Source organism: Xyrauchen texanus, chromosome 6, assembly GCF_025860055.1.
Source record: "Xyrauchen texanus isolate HMW12.3.18 chromosome 6, RBS_HiC_50CHRs, whole genome shotgun sequence".
Taxonomy (NCBI): Eukaryota; Metazoa; Chordata; class Actinopteri; order Cypriniformes; family Catostomidae; genus Xyrauchen; species Xyrauchen texanus.
In genome coordinates, this window is record NC_068281.1 from 8,159,729 (window position 1) to 8,175,821 (window position 16,093).

Below are 16,093 nucleotides of genomic sequence, written 5' to 3' on the forward strand. Positions count from 1 at the left end.
TCCGCCTTAATATAGCATCGTAAATCTAGCAATTTTTTTTACATGTTTTAATTTTTTTTAATAATTGTTTAATCATGTAATGTAATTGTTTTATATTACTCTTTGTGTTATATTACCCAGGCATTAATACCAAAAATGTAAAAGTTAACACTGCTGTGATGGGAATTCAAATACAGCTGCTTTGCGAGTGACAGTAAGTGATTTGCCTTCTATCTCTCTTTTGACTGCTGTAATCCATCTTTCTCTCTGTTTTTTCCCCACTTTTGGAAAGTCATTGGAAACGTAAGAGTGGAATTTTCTTTTGCTGTCAGATAAAAATGGGAATGCAAAAATTTTATTTGCTGTGGTCTCCCATTCACCGTTAAAAAGGTTTGCCCCATGCTAGTTCCATACACCGGAAATGTGAAAAGAGAATTTTGGAGTTGCAACTGAGCAATACATTTCCTATTGGCTTGCCCAATTGGTTTTTGTCATGGAGTGGTGGTGGCATAGTGGCTAAAGCACAGGGCTGTTAATCAGAAGGTCACAGGTTCTAACCCCATGGCCACCACCATTGTGTCCTTGAGCAAGGCACTTAACTCCAGGTTGCTCCAGGGGGATTGTCCCTGTAATAATTGCATTGTAAGTCGCTTTGGATAAAAGTGTCTGCCAAATGCGTAAATGTACTTTACACCAACGTGCTCAATTAATGTTTCTGAAACCTCTACATTGCCACACCCAATCACTTTGACTTTACTGCGTAAACCGCCACGTCTATCACTCACACAGCCACACCCATTTTACATATCACTTTAACCTCATTCTTTCCAACATATTCACTCTCAGACAGACAATTCAGTTAAGCATTAAATATTGACCTGTGAGAGATGATATGAGTAATTGAGAAAAAGAGAAACAGAGGCACTTTGGTGTGATTGCAGCAGAACGTTAAAGGAAAATAATTTCGGTATGTGTGTGTTTGTTTGGCGAGCGTGTGTCTGTCTAGATGTCTGTTTGGTGAGTCAGTGTGTTTGGCGGTGCAGTTGAGAAAAAGCTGTGAAGAGTTGTAATGTGATGAAGCCAGCAGCAATATAAATCACTTCACCCCAGTCAGCACTGTCTTTATTGCTCACTTCTAAGAATGAAACTTCTCTTCCTGAACTATAAAGGCAGTTATGTATATTCATGTATAAAGCCCCTTTTTTAAGGGTATGAGGAAAGAATATCAAGCATGATTTTATTGAGACAAAATGTTGTTTGCAAAATTAAGTAATTAGCAACTTAAGCCAAATACTTAAGCACATTTTTGTACTTATTGTACTTAAACTAAAAAAATATATTAAAATATTATGCAGTAAGAATTTTTCATTTGTATACATGCTGTTAGATCATATTAAATGCATGAACCTAAAAAGAAAAAACATTTTCAATTTAATTCAAATACATTTGTTCAGCACTTTTTTACAATATTGTATCAAAGCTTTACATAAATTATTTGTAATGCAAACAGCAATAAGGAAAAACTCCCTAGAAAAATACAACAAAATCTCCAAAACACACAAAATTAAACCTATTTTTAAAGCCTATTTTATATGCATTTCAATTTCATAACAAATTTCCATCAAACTGAATTGTGTAATATAAATAAAAGTTAAATTAAAATATAGAATAAAAGTTTATATATTTAAGGTTTTAATTTAGTTAAAAATGACTAAATTCAATTTTCTAGAAATTTGTTTTAAAATTCAAATGTTTATATCTTAATATTTTTGAATGCATTCACATTTTTTTATTTCATAACAGATTCCATCAAATTAAAAATTGTATTAATTAAAACAATTTTAATTGTTTAACCTCATATACAAATTAGTTTTTTTATTTCTTGATATTAAAAACTAGGACTGTGTTAATTTTATGATTTCTGACCAATAATTTGAACGGAGAATAAAAGAGTAACCATGTCAAATTCTACTAACATGTTTCCTGAGCTTCAAAATAAACATGTTAAAAGGGCTGTAAGTGATTTCTTTTTATGGAATGGTATGCAGAAAATTGTCTTGCTCCCTGAAAGATATAATTGAAATAAGTGTCCTGAGACATCTCACATCCCACAGCACTAGACTGTGTAAACAGCAAACAAAAATGTGACCGCAGGCTGTGACATTCTTTGATCAGCCAATTAGAAGACGTTGATGTGCTTTCTGCCTGTCAATCATTTTGCGCATTGCAGTAGTTGAAACGGATCTTACTGTCACGGATCGCTGAACATTTATTAAAAGGAAAACACCAATCTCACATGGTGGAGAGAAATGAAACAAGCCAAAATGATAACAACCAAAACAAATCAGGAACCAGAAATGAAAACTCTCACAAGGGATTCAAAAGAAATTCAAAACCTACAGACAAATAACAAACACGACTGAAAATACTAGACTGGGGATAAACATGACATGACTGATATGACTGAACAACGAACTGACACAAGACAGAGCACATGGGGAGTATATATGGGAGATAAATCGGGAGGGAAAATGAGGAGAACCAGTGTCGCAGATGATCGGCTAACAAGGTGTAAAATAGTTCAATGGAAAGGAGGAAGAGAGAACCAGCTTGATAATATAAATAATATTTTAATGAAAAACTGAACCAAAAGGAAACACACACAGGTGTCGGACAGCTGTCCGGAACACACTCTCTCTCTCTCTCTCTCTCTCTCGCACTCCCGTCTTCGGTTACCTTTATCCCTCTTGGGCTTCATCAGCCTAATTAGGGTCTGGGTGTGCAAAATCATGACCCGGCCCTGCCCTCTGCCCTGCCACACAAGGTAATGAAGTAGCCAGGGCAACGGGGCTGAGATCACTGCAGCACCTGCAAATCAATATAGACATAAGGTGGGGCATGATGCAAGACTGAGAGACACGTGGCAATACGGAATAAAACAAAGCCATGCGCTCTCACAGAAACAAACACATGAATGACACAAGCGCATATTGTCAGAGACAACGGCAACATGCGCTAATGCCAAACAACATACGAGACAGGACATTTGTGTGGGTGTTTGGCCACATATAAACAGGCAACCAAAACTGAAGCAGCCAAACCCCAGCACGACATGAAAACAGATCATGACCCAGACATGCAGCTTAAGGCAAGCGCCACATGAAGTGCGCTGAGGTTGAGAGAGACAAACACAAAACAATTGACATGAGTGCATGCTGCAAGAATGACATAAGAGCAATGCACTAGTGCCAATAACCAACAAGACAAGAGAATGCATGACAGAGTCAAAAGGACGAGCCATACACTCTCATAAAGACAAGACAAGACACTAAACAAGAATATAAGAGCTCAGCTACAAAGACAACAAAATGCCTAACACCCCCCCCCCCTCCCCCTTTGGGACACCTTTTAGCATCCCAAGGAAAACACCAAACATGACACAAGATCAACAGAACAGGCACAAACACAGAACAGACAAAAAATAGGAATAGGAGGGCACGAAGAGACACAAAGCAGGGTCAGGTGGCCATGGGGTTGACTCCCGGCATGGAGCAATGTCAGGTGGTCATGGAAGCATCTCCAGGCATGGAGTGAGGTCAGGTAGCCATGGGGGTGGCTCCAGGCATGGAGCGGTTTCAGGTGGCCATGGAAGTGACTCCAGACATGGAGCAGGGTGAGGTGGCCTGGGAGGAGGTTTCTTACTGGGGAGTGGTCAGGAATGGCCACAGGGAACAGGACAGGCTTATCGACAGTCCCAGGGAACTGGACAGGCTCGGGGAACTGGACAGATTTGTCGACAGCCCAAAGAACTGGACAGGCTTATCAACAGTCTCAGGGAACTGGACAGACTCAGGGAACTTGATAGACTCAACGATAGCCATAGGGAACTGGACAGGCTTAATCGGCAGTCTCAGGGAACTGGACAGGCGACTCCACGATGGTAGTGAGGACAGACGGCTCCAGGATGGCAGCAAAATCAGACCAGGAAATGACTTCTGTGGCCTTGAGTACTGGCAGCAACAGGGAAACAGCATCCGTGGCTGTGGGCCTTGGCTCTCCCAGGGGAATTACCTCTGTGGCCATGGGTACTGGCTGTGACAGGGGAATGGCCTCTATAGCCATTAGCACTGGCAGAAACAGGGGAACAGCCTCCATAGCCGTGAGCACTGCAGCGACAGGGAAACAGTATCTGTGGCCGTGGGCCTTGGCAGTGACAAGGGAAGCTGCAGTGAGAAAGGCTGCTGCCTCCTGGCAGTCAGCAGTGGGAACCTGCGGCCGTCTCCAGGGGTACAGCAGCTGACCCATTCTTCCTCCTCCTCCTCTGTTTACAGGTCATAAAAGGACTGGGATTGGGCTTATAGAGGATGGGATGGTGAGGTCCATCTGGGGAAGCCCCTCTTGGGATGAGATGATGCACATGGGGAGAATGTATGGGAGAGAAATCACTAGTGCATATCGCCAGAGACAACAGCAACATAAGCTCATGCCAAATGACACAAAAGATGGGAAATGTTTTTTTCCCCCTTTTCTCCCCAATTTGTTATGCCCAATGCGTTCTAGGCCCTCGTGGTGGCGTAGTGACTTGCCTCAAACCGGGTGGTGAAGCACAAATCTCAGTTGCCTCCACTTCTGAGACAGTCAATCTGCACAATCTTATCACACGGCATGTTGAGTGCGTTACCGCGGAGACATAGCGCACGTGGAGGCTCACGCTATTCTCTGCAGCATCCAGGCACAACTCACCTCTTGCCCCACCGAGAGCGAGAACCACATTATAGAGACCTCGAGGTGGTTAACCCAACGTGACTCTACCAACCCTACATAGTAACCGGGCCAATTTTTTGCTTAGGAAGCCTAACTGGAGCCACTGAGCACACCTTGGATTCGCAAAAGATGGGACATTTGTGCTGCATTTCGGCCACATATAAACTGGCAACCAAGGCTCGTCCTATTGACGCTTTCATTCATTCTCTTTTCTTGTTGGTTATTGGTAGGGCTGCACAATTTGGGAAAAATGTCATATTGCGATTATTGAGGTTAATATTTCACAATATTAACCTCAATAATCGCAATATGACATGCTATTGCGATATAATAAACAAATGGTAACATGAGTCAACTTGCTTGGTTATCAAGGAAAATGCACAAATAGATAACTGATGATGCTGAAATGTGTATTTTTCAACTCAAACATACAAACTAGCAACAACAACAACTATAAATGCAGTGTTTTCAAATTAACATATTTTTACTAAATTAATATCTTTGCATTACTGCAAACTTGTTTTTTCTCAATATTACACCTAAATAAAATAGAACAATAAATATACACATTTTCACGAAAATAAGATTGTCCAAACAAACAGGGACATTTTAGCAGGATGTAACATGTACTTTGTATAAACTCCATAAGGAAACTGGATATAAAAGTGTGGTTCACTCAATCAAACCACTAAAACTGTTGTTGTTGTTGTTGTGTGTGTGTATATATATATATATATATATATATATATATATATATATATATATATATATATATATATATATATATATATATATATATATATATATACATATATCACACACACACACACACACATTTTATTGTTGTTGAAATTTTTGTTATTTTTCACATAAGATTGATCTTATCAAGATGATCTCATCAATGATGCAACACGTTGCAAGCTGCAGACAACAGGGGTGAGAGACGAGCGTCTCGTGTTAGAGTGTGCATCAGCCGGCGGAACTTTAAATCTCTCCCGGTCTCGACTCCCGCTCAGATTGTGTCTCTTCTGCGACTGGTTGAAGCGGCTCTGACCGCACCGAGAATGACAGTTTTGGAGTTTGTGTTTATTTACATGGCATGCTCCCGTATTATATGAACTTTAATTAAGGATAAAATAAATATATATAGCAAAGCTGTGATCTGTGTTTCTATCAGACACTTAAGCTGCAGACAGTGGGGGTGAGAGACGAACGTCTCCGTGTTAAGAGTGCGTATCAGCCGGCGGAACTTTAAATCTCTCCCGGTCTCGACTCCCGCTCAGATTGGGTATTTTCCGCAAATGGTTGAAGCAGCTCTGACCGCAAAGAGAATGACAGTTTTGGAGTTTTTGCTTATTTACATGCATGCCTCCGTATTATATTAACTTTAATCATTGATGAAATAAAGATATATCGCCAAGCTATGATCTATGTTTCGGTGTTATTTTTTCTGGCCACCATCTTCACCTGATTTCCACGCTGCACACCGGAAACTCACGTGACCACACATGCCACTCCCTAAACTGAGACTGACTTGTCATCTTTTTAATAGCGGTGTAGAAAATGGGCAAACAGCTCTCAGAGAGAATGGGCTGTCACATCCACACATGTACTTATTTATTTAATAAAAATGTAGCATTTGCCGTCATATAATCGCACAGGCTGATTAATGATTAATTGTGCAGCACTAGTTATTGCCATGAGTGCATTGCTCTTATGTCATTCTTGCAGCATGCGCTCATGCCAATAACCAACAAGACAAGAGAATGCATGACCGCATCAAAGGATTGAGTCATGCACTCTCACAAAGACTAGACAAGACACTTAAACAAGAATGTCAGAGCTCAGCCACAAAGACAACAAAATACAATCAATATGTGGCTGAACTCTGACACATACAGGTTAAATGCAAATTCTGATCCACTGCTGCTTTTCTGCTCTGTGGATGTATAAAAGTCTCTTTGGAGAGTGGGGGTTTTAAAGGGGGGGTGTGTCTAAATCATTGGCTAAGTCTGATGGAAGTTTCAGAAAGGCTAACATCGCTTACAGCGCTTATGAATAAATGTAATAAAAAATCTTTAAATATTATTACATTATTATTTTCTTATCTTATTATTATCTTTATTAAATTTTAAAAAAGTAAAATGTTATTAATATTAATTAATTGAAAACTACAAATGTAAAACTACAAGGGAGCTAAACTTTCCCCCCATTTTAAGAGTGGTCAGCCATTTTAACGGTCTACTAATAGATTTCCATTTGTCATACATGTACTGCATAAAGAGGGAGCGAGAGAGAGAGAGAGAGAGACTCATTTCAGTGGAAAGTTGCTTTTTGACTAAACTTTACTGTATTTTAACAACTATTGTCACTCTTATTACCAAAACAACCTTTCAGAAAAGAGGGAGCAAAAAAGCGGTAAGGAAAAGGACAGGAATTACTGGAAAGCAATGACATATTTTTCTCATGTGTAATATCTGAATGAATAGGTCAGTTTAAGAATTGGGGAAAGAAGTAGTCAGAGTGAAATGAAGAGAAAGTGTGTGTGTGTGTCTATGTATGTCTGTTTGTTAATATAAACCAGTGTTGGATTGTTGCCTTGGACTTCAGTGTCAGCTGCATAAATTATCATATACTTATTGCCACAGCAATGACCACCAAAGTGTACTGGGAGAGACTCCAACCTGATACCTGCCATAATGTAGTTCATGCTAATATCTTAAATTAATAGGAACATATCTACATTTGCATTGGTTGGTAATTAATTTGGATATAACCAGATTTTTAAACAGCCATTTCAGAAGAGCTTGATCTCTTGTTACTATTGCTCATATGGGAGGTTAGGTATTTTTCAGTATGCATAACTTGTCCAGCACCCTTTGTGGTATGGAACCATGCTGGAGAGGTGTGCTATTACTTTTCTAAGCAATCAGACATTTTTTGCATGGCAAGCGTTAAGGCGATGAGACATTCCATACACCTAGAATGAGAAAGGGGTCGGAGCTATGTCTTGGGGCCAGAATATCATAGAGACATGGGGGTGGGCTCATTTGACTTGGGCAAGTAAGCAACCACCTAGCAACCACCCAGAACACCATAGCATCCACATAGCAACACATTAAAAACCAATCAGAACACAATAGTAATGCCCTGGCAGCCACCAACAACACTAGCATTGCTGCTATCTAGCTTGTTACTCATATTTGCATATAAGGTACAAACATAAAACTGAAATAACAGTACAGTAGATACTAAGGCACAGTAGGTGTATTATTGTCTTCTTTATTCATGTATTACTATCACAGTAACAAAATCCACCAATCTTATAACAAAGACTGGTGTGATGAGCCATGGCTAAGAGATTAGCACATGTTCTCAGACATTTTGAGCTGTGGTGCTTATGTGGGCGATGGAAGTTCAAGATGTGTTTAGTGTCAGTTGGGTAGTACAAATGTTAACCAGAGCTGTTTATGTGTGTGTTTGACTGGCTCTTTTTTGACACCCATCTTTTTTCAATAGGCAAATTGATTTTTAACGATAACTCACTGTATAAAGCTTTGAAGACGGATCTGCTGTGAGATCCAAGGTTGTTAAGGCGACGACTTGTGCTTCTGTTGTAGCTATCGGTCCACGTTATTTCAATTTAATTTAAAAAAATCATGTTTAAAATAGCAGAATTCATGTTGAATTGCAACACTACCCATTATCCTAAAGAGAAAGGGTCCACCAATAATCGTGGAAAAAAGCAAGTCACAATCTCTGCAGCAATTGCCCAATACCATGATGCACAGCCAATTCAGTCTCGCTTTATTCTCAAACTGCTTATATATTTGTATATGTCTGAATATTTGGCAATAAACTTAAAACATATTGTTTCTATTCAAACAATTGACAACTATTTTCCCATAGTTTTTTATATTTGATTGCATCATTCGCAATGCTCAATGGGATTGTTGTTCATTACCTAATTAAATATGTTAAGTTCACAGAAGGGAGTTCACTAAGAATTAATTGTGCAGAGTAAAATGGCCAGTTATTTGCATGCGCTGTCTGCACCAGATTAGCGGCAGATGCATTAAAGGAATTATGCAGATCAAGCAATGGCACAAATGCTTCTACAAAAACGCTATTGAACGAACTTTGCATGCGCAATTCCAATTGATGTATCGAAGTATGCAGCAGACCACTGTTATCTGACACACTTTGGCAGGACTGTACATCATCACAGACTACCTTATCCAGACACCTTAATCATATTTTTAGTGATGCCGAAAGTGCACTTGACTACACTATGGATCTGGATACATGCCAGGTTATAACGCTCTTCTCCATCATTTGATTGTTATATGATGAATTACTGCCGATGTGATCGATTATAAATGTACACAAAAGTATATTTTTTAAATTAAAAAAAAACATTTTACCACCTGATTTAATCTTGTAATTGCGATGTAAATTGCGGCTAGCAATATTTGTTTTTAATCTATAAAATTTGTCCCATTGAAATGTCCACTTGAAAGTAAATAATTTATTTCTTAGCTTTTTTGGTCCATACAATGCATATGAATAGGTGTCAACATTTTGAAGCTAAATATAAAATATATTTAAATATAAATTCTCTGCCTTGCTCAGTCAATCTCCACTAACTTTCACATTCTTCTTCTTGTGATTTGGTAATTCACATTCTTCACGCATATCACCTCCTACTGGGCAGGGATTTTTTCTAGACAAAATAACTTAAATATTGTTCTGTTTCTCCCCCACAACTCTCATCTCACTTCTGAAGACATGTTGTATGGATTATTTTTAAGATGCCTTATTGCCTTAATGTGCTTTTTGGAGCATCAACATTTTGGTACTCATTCACTTGCATTGCATGGACCTACAGAGCTGAAATATTCTTAAAATCTTCATTTGTTCTGAATAAAATAAGAAAATCTGGGATGGTATGTGGGTGAGTAAATGATGAGAGAATTGTAATTTTCCTATTCCTTTAATTTAAATAGAAAGGAGGTGGGTTTGTGCTGAAAAGAATGACAAAGACAGTTGTAGGTGGTTAGTGAATAAAAGTTGAATGTTAAAGTAATGTTAAATTAATTCACCCCACAGTTGTTTCTTTGTCTTTTTGGCCAGTTTTCAAATACTAGCTTCAAATTAAAGTTTGAAAAGTTGTGATTCACCTTGGAACTGGTTTTTTTTTTTGGTTCTTGCCATGGAACTCTTTAAAAAATATATTTTTTAAACCATATGAAAAAAATTAATGGAAAAAATACTTCCAGAAACCAAGATGGCTGAAAAAGTGGGTAGGCACTATTGCACTCCTTAGACCCACAACCCTTTAGGTTTGGACTGCAGCTAAAGAACCCAGCAGTGAGTGCAGTACAGCAGCTCTCCTGATGATACACACAACACAGAGTTACACAAACAGCTCCAGAACACACTTGAGCATTTCACACAACTGTGAACTGACAGCATAAATCTTAAAACAATTCTGTCAATTCTATTCACCTTAAAAACCTTGTCTGATTACAACAGCATTTCACTTGCCTTTGTCGCCCACTGGACATTTCACTGGGATACTGCAGTCTAACGTGTAATAAGGCATGTCATTTCATTTTGCAAACATGTTGCTACGGTCATGCAATTTTCATGAGACCAGGCTGTAAAATATACGTCCCACCAAAAACTTCTGTTTACAATCGAAAGGCGTCAATACAAGAAAGAAAGCTGCGTTCGTCAAACGATTTCATGGGGTATTCAAAAAGTAACCCGCACAAAAAGTGCAAACTTTTTAAAGTCCCGCCCCAGGTGTAATGCTTGCTATGCTCCTGCGGTTTTCGTAAATGGATTATGGAGTAAATATGTTATTCAGACACACAGCGATGATATATTTCCCAGCTGAAATGGCTGTAACCCAGATAGTGCGATGATTTAGAGTCGATTAAAGACCAAATCCAGCATTTCTAGAGGCAGATAACGCTGCACAGTGCACCAGATGTACTAAAACACCCGGCTACGTGTGTCTGTCCAACTGCAGTCTGGTGTTGAAAGCCAACATGCTCATGGGAAAAGCAAGATGTAATCTCACTGGCACACTCGTTTTCTTTTTCTTCACCTCCATTTCCTTCCTTTTCTCCCCTCCCCTTCTTTCCCTCTCTCTCTACAGTGAGGAACTCAAAGCAGCAGTAGCAGCACTTCCTGGTTGTGCTGGTGGGCGGCACCAGTGCATGTCATTGGTGGTTGAGTTCTGTGCTCTGCGCAGTGCTGCTGTTGCTGCTCGCACTCTCTTTGCAGGCTCTCAGCTCGCACACACACACGCATAGAGTTCACACACAGTGGTGCAACCAGAAGCCAATCTCGCAATAAGCTAGGTGCTTTCTCTGTCTGTCTCTCTTCTCTCTTTCTCCTCCTTTTGAGAATGGTCCACCCGGTGCCTTAGGCTCTGCTGTCACGGCCTGCCGCCCATGATCACACACATACACACACTGAAGTGGACTCAGTATTAATCATTATGTGAGAGGTAAGAACTTCTTTTCTTTTCTGTCTCTCTGCCTCTCTATTTTCTCTTCTTACAGAAACGGTTATTTTTCTAGTGAGCTTGAAGCAATGCACCACCACTTGTATGCTTACTGTGTGTGTTTGTGGGTCGGGAGGGGGGAGTTCAGTGTGTGTGGGCTGTGTTTGACTTTATAGGGTGCTTTTGTGGTTAACTGCAGTTTGTTATGTCTAGGTGATCGCAAACAGCACAACGGGGCACCTCAGCATGGCTCTTTTTTTGTTGTTCTGAAAAGTTGAGTCCTTGCATGTGCATATGCAATTACATCTGTGCATGTGTGTATTTGGCAGGAAATGACCTTGCACAGGTACTTCCCCTCCAAACCAGCTACTTTAGAAAGTGGCACAGTGCGACTGGTTAAATGTTGAACCCAAGAGCACTTCTCCTTTTTTAAGCCCCTTCTCAGTCTCACTTCCCGTCTGTTTGTTTTATCCTCGTACCAGTGTGAGCATGGAGCGTTTTTGCATATCTCTCAGTGTCGTAAGAGACCCACTCCCGCCCTCGTGCATTTAAATTATGTGTGACATGTTTAACTGCAGTTTCCTAATATGGCTCGTGCTAGATTTCAGAGCAGTAGGACCCAGTCAGGCACCCTGGGACTGCGCAGGGGCGTGTGTGAGAGACCGTAGCTGTCTGCGAGAGAGACATAGAGAAAAAGAGAGAGAGGGAGAGAGAGAGATGTTGACGCAGGTTTTCACTTCTGTTGGAGTGCGTCACTCTTCTGTGCAGTCATGTAAGTAAACAGCCAACACGCTCATACATATGGATCCAAGCTCTCGCAGGTTTACTTGTCGGCTGCTCGCGGTGGACTGCGTTCTGTGTTTCCTGCTCTGAAATGGAAGCATGTAAGAGAACATTGTTTAGGAACAGTTTATGCAGAGTTTTAGGGAACTTATGGGTTATTGTTTTACCAGATCAGCATGTTGTAGATAAAAACTGTCAGTTGGTGGTGTTTTCTGTTGTTTGAAGAAACCATTTTTCTTGGAAAAGAAAAATAAACTGAAGTGGTCTGTTGGGTTGGTCTGACGCAAAGTCTTCGGGTTTTGTCGATGGCGTGCTCCAGTGGGTTAAAAAGTGAAAGTGAAAAATCTGTTGAGAAAATAAGCACATGGAAGCTTTTATAGGGAAGCATGCTTTGATTCACTTCACTTTAATTCTGTAATTCACTTCTGATTGTTTTCTGTTCACACTAGCTCTAAATCCTTCTTTGAACCAAATTATCCTAGAATAAACAATGTTATTTGAACTAGGTTGTATAACTTTATTTGGAGACATGTTTGTGTAAATAAATATTAGGTGGATGTTATATATAAACAGCTGATTGATTGCACATTAATTAATTCACTTCTAATTTATTTCTGTTCACATTAGTTTAAATCTTTTTGGTACCAGATTTACATAGAATAAATGATATTATTAACAAAGTTTTACTATCGTTAGTTTGGAGACATTTTATGTGTAGACGGACATTAGGTGGATTATTCGATTACATGTAAACAGCCAGTTGATCATAGGTTTATTAATTCACTTCTGATTTGTTTCTGTTCACACTAGCTCTAAATCTTTCTTGGAACAGAATTCTCCTAGAATAAACAATATACCTTGCAGGAAGTTTCCTAATTTTAGTTTCTAACGGTGTTGTGTTGACGAAAATTCGGTGGATTATTCCAATAGTTGCAAACAGCTATTCCCCATCATGGGTTGTGACAATGATGAAAAACATTATTCCTGTAAATTAACAGTTGCATATAATCCCAAATGCTAGCATAAAGTATTGTAATAGCACATCTGGTGGTTTGCACTACCTCATATGTCCTTGTGATCACGTTTTCATGCCAGTATTTCAAACACGGTGCTAACGCTTTTAACCTCAAACTTCTATTTTTATCTCATTACCTTACTTGACATCCACATTTCTGTCTTCTTCTCATCCTAGTGTTTTTTTTTTTGTCAAAGGATGTGTTTGCATATGTGTTTTGCTTGCGAGCGATACCTGCTGTCTTCAATGTCACTAATGAAATATGTTTGATCACGGCCTAATCTTAGAGCAAGATGTTCTTGCATTTGTCATATGGAAGGCTTCGTAGAACACAATGTATTCTGTATAGGCTATAGCGGAAATGTATATAAGCCCCATGAATATATTTTTTAAAAAGAGACCCTAAATAGACCTTATTTGTTAGTTGTCCAAATAAAGGGAAAGCATTTTATATCATCCATCATGTTTAATGTTCAAAAAATCTTGTTGCAGGGTGTTGGTTCCTCCCAAGGTTTCTTCCTCATCTTTATTACATCTTAGCAAGTTTTTCCTTGCCACTGTTGCCTTTGGCTTGCTCAGTGGTGGGTTTTTACTGCACTGTTTTTTATTTTCCTTGATTGTCTGTTAAGCTGCTTAGGAACAGAGAGTAAAAAGAAATTCTAAAAAGTGCTTCTTACCGTACCAAATAAATGCATTGATCAATATAATTGTTTTATTAATAGTTCTACAGTATTGCTAAATTCTACACATTGCATGACCTTTAAACTTTCCGATCCGGACAGCTCTGCATACAACGTTTGTGGGTTCATAAGCCATGCATGTTTCTGAGTTACTGGGTAGAAGAGCTTTTGCTTGAAGCTTTGTACTGTGTAACCATGGAGATGATACTATTTTCAACCCTTTCCAACATGGCAATCATCACCTACACACATCTGAGTCAAACCAGATAACCATCTCTCCTGCTCACACTTTTGTGATCAAGCACTAGACCTATAGTTGGTCATTCATGTGGTATGCTGGGAAAACAACTGATGGGTTCAGTCGAAGCAGAGCAGTTATAATTGGAATTCTACTGTAGAATTTTCACATGTTGACTGATTCCAAATCAGAAGTATTTTGATTCCATTAGTTGTGAATTACATAGTGACATCATAAAGATGGTCTACTCTCAAGAATATGGTCAATATTGGGGGGACCAGTTGTACAGTAAAAATGTAATAACTGTTATTTAAAAACCCACGTAGAATGACTAATAAAAGTGCAGGAAAGTGCCAAATCAGCTGCGTTCTTCAGATCAATGTATTGGTGTCTGGGTTCTATTAAGCAGTATTTCATAGTTTCCTAAAGATCTAGAGAATAACATGTTCTTTGTGGTACTTAAAGAAATAGTTCATCCAAAAATGACATTTCAATCATTATTTACTCACCCTCATGCCATCCCAGATGTGTTTGACTTTCTTTCTTCTGCAGAACACAAATTATGATTTTCAGAAGAATATATCAGCTCTGTAGGTCCACAAGTGAATGGGTTCCAAAATGTTTCTGCTCCAAAAAGCACATAAAGGCATCTTAAAATTAATCAATGCGACTCCAGTGTTTTAATCCATATCTTCAGAAGTTATATGATAGATGTGTGTGAGAAACGGATCAATATTTAATATAAATTAGTCTTTTTTTGCTAGAAATTCTTCTCCCTGTCCAATGAGGGTCAGTGTTGGGTAAGTTACTCCAAAAAAGTAATTCATTACTAACTTTTAATTACATCTTCTAAAGTGTAATTAGATTACTGTACTAATTACTCTAATTGCATTACTTATTAATAATTACATTCTAAAACCCTAATCAGCCTCAACCAGATGAAAAATATAAGGATAGACATTAAATTGTTCTTTTATTTGTTTCAAACAAATCATTTCAAATCAAATAAATTATTAATGAACTGGAAAATAGAAAACATACATTTTAACATTACATGATAAATTTCGATTTTATATTCACTGTTGTTTTATATACAATTGTTCTATAGTCTATACAGTATTTAACGCAATTACATCAGAAATAATTGTAATTAAATTACTGAAAAAATAAGAGTAATCCCTTACTTTACTTTTTTCAATAAAAAAGTTAATTAATTAAAGTAATTCATTGCTTTGTAATGCATTACATCCAACACTGTAATGCATATCCATAACCCAACAAGAAGAATGTGAAAGTGATCTGTTTCTCACCCACACCTATCATATTTCTTCTGAAGACATTGATTTAACCACTGGCATCTTATGGATTACTTTTATGCTGACTTATGTGATTTTTGGAGCTTCAAACTTATGACACCCATTCACTTGCATTGTATGGACCAAAAGAGCTGAGAATTTCATCTAAAAATCTTCACTTGAGTTCAGCAGATGAAATAAAATCATACACATCTGGGATGGCATGGGGGTGAGTAAATGATGAGAGAATGTTCATTTTTGGGTGAACTATTCCTTTAAAAAGGTTCTTCTATATGATATCAGGCTGTATAACCCTCATGGTACTATTTGAAACCTTTATTTTTTAAGACTGCTTGATAAAAGTCATAAATGATAGGCTAAATGCACTTTAAAACACTTTTACAACCTTAAACGGTAGCAGTTTCTCTTCGGTTGTGTTGTTGCTAGCCTGTTTACACATTTGATTTACTTTAAAGGCTTAAATACTGCTGCTCCAATATTAATACATGGCATATTTTAAGGGTCAAAGAACTCTGAAGGCGTAGTTTGTTTTCTGTAGTTTCCTAGAAACAGACTAAATTCAGTCCGATAGACTTTAATTATAATTCTGCCATTTAAAAATAATTTGCAGTCCAAGATTATGTCTGTAAAACAGTCCTTTAATAATCCTGTTGTCGCTGGTGATGAATTACAAGCGCAACTGGAAATCATACGTTCTATCAGTTGTTTCTCAAGTAAATAAAACCATACATTACACTGCAACAAGAAAATGAATGTTGGCAAAATATCTAATTTATGTGAATCATTTAATAAGTTTCCATT

At 38.3% G+C, this 16,093-nt stretch overlaps 1 protein-coding gene across 13 annotated transcripts in view; it reads left to right on the top strand.

The window, feature by feature from the left end:
- Window positions 1-16,093, top strand: part of LOC127644589 (muscleblind-like protein 1) — an 89,425-nt gene that overhangs the window by 9,590 nt on the left and 63,742 nt on the right. For 8 of the 13 annotated variants that reach the window (XM_052127819.1, XM_052127825.1, XM_052127826.1 and 5 more), the window contains exon 1: window positions 11,027-11,263. The exons of 3 other annotated variants lie outside the window; for them this stretch is intronic. The gene's annotated coding sequence lies outside the window, so the exon portion shown is untranslated. 2 more of the 13 variants (XM_052127820.1, XM_052127821.1) reach the window with 2 other exon arrangements.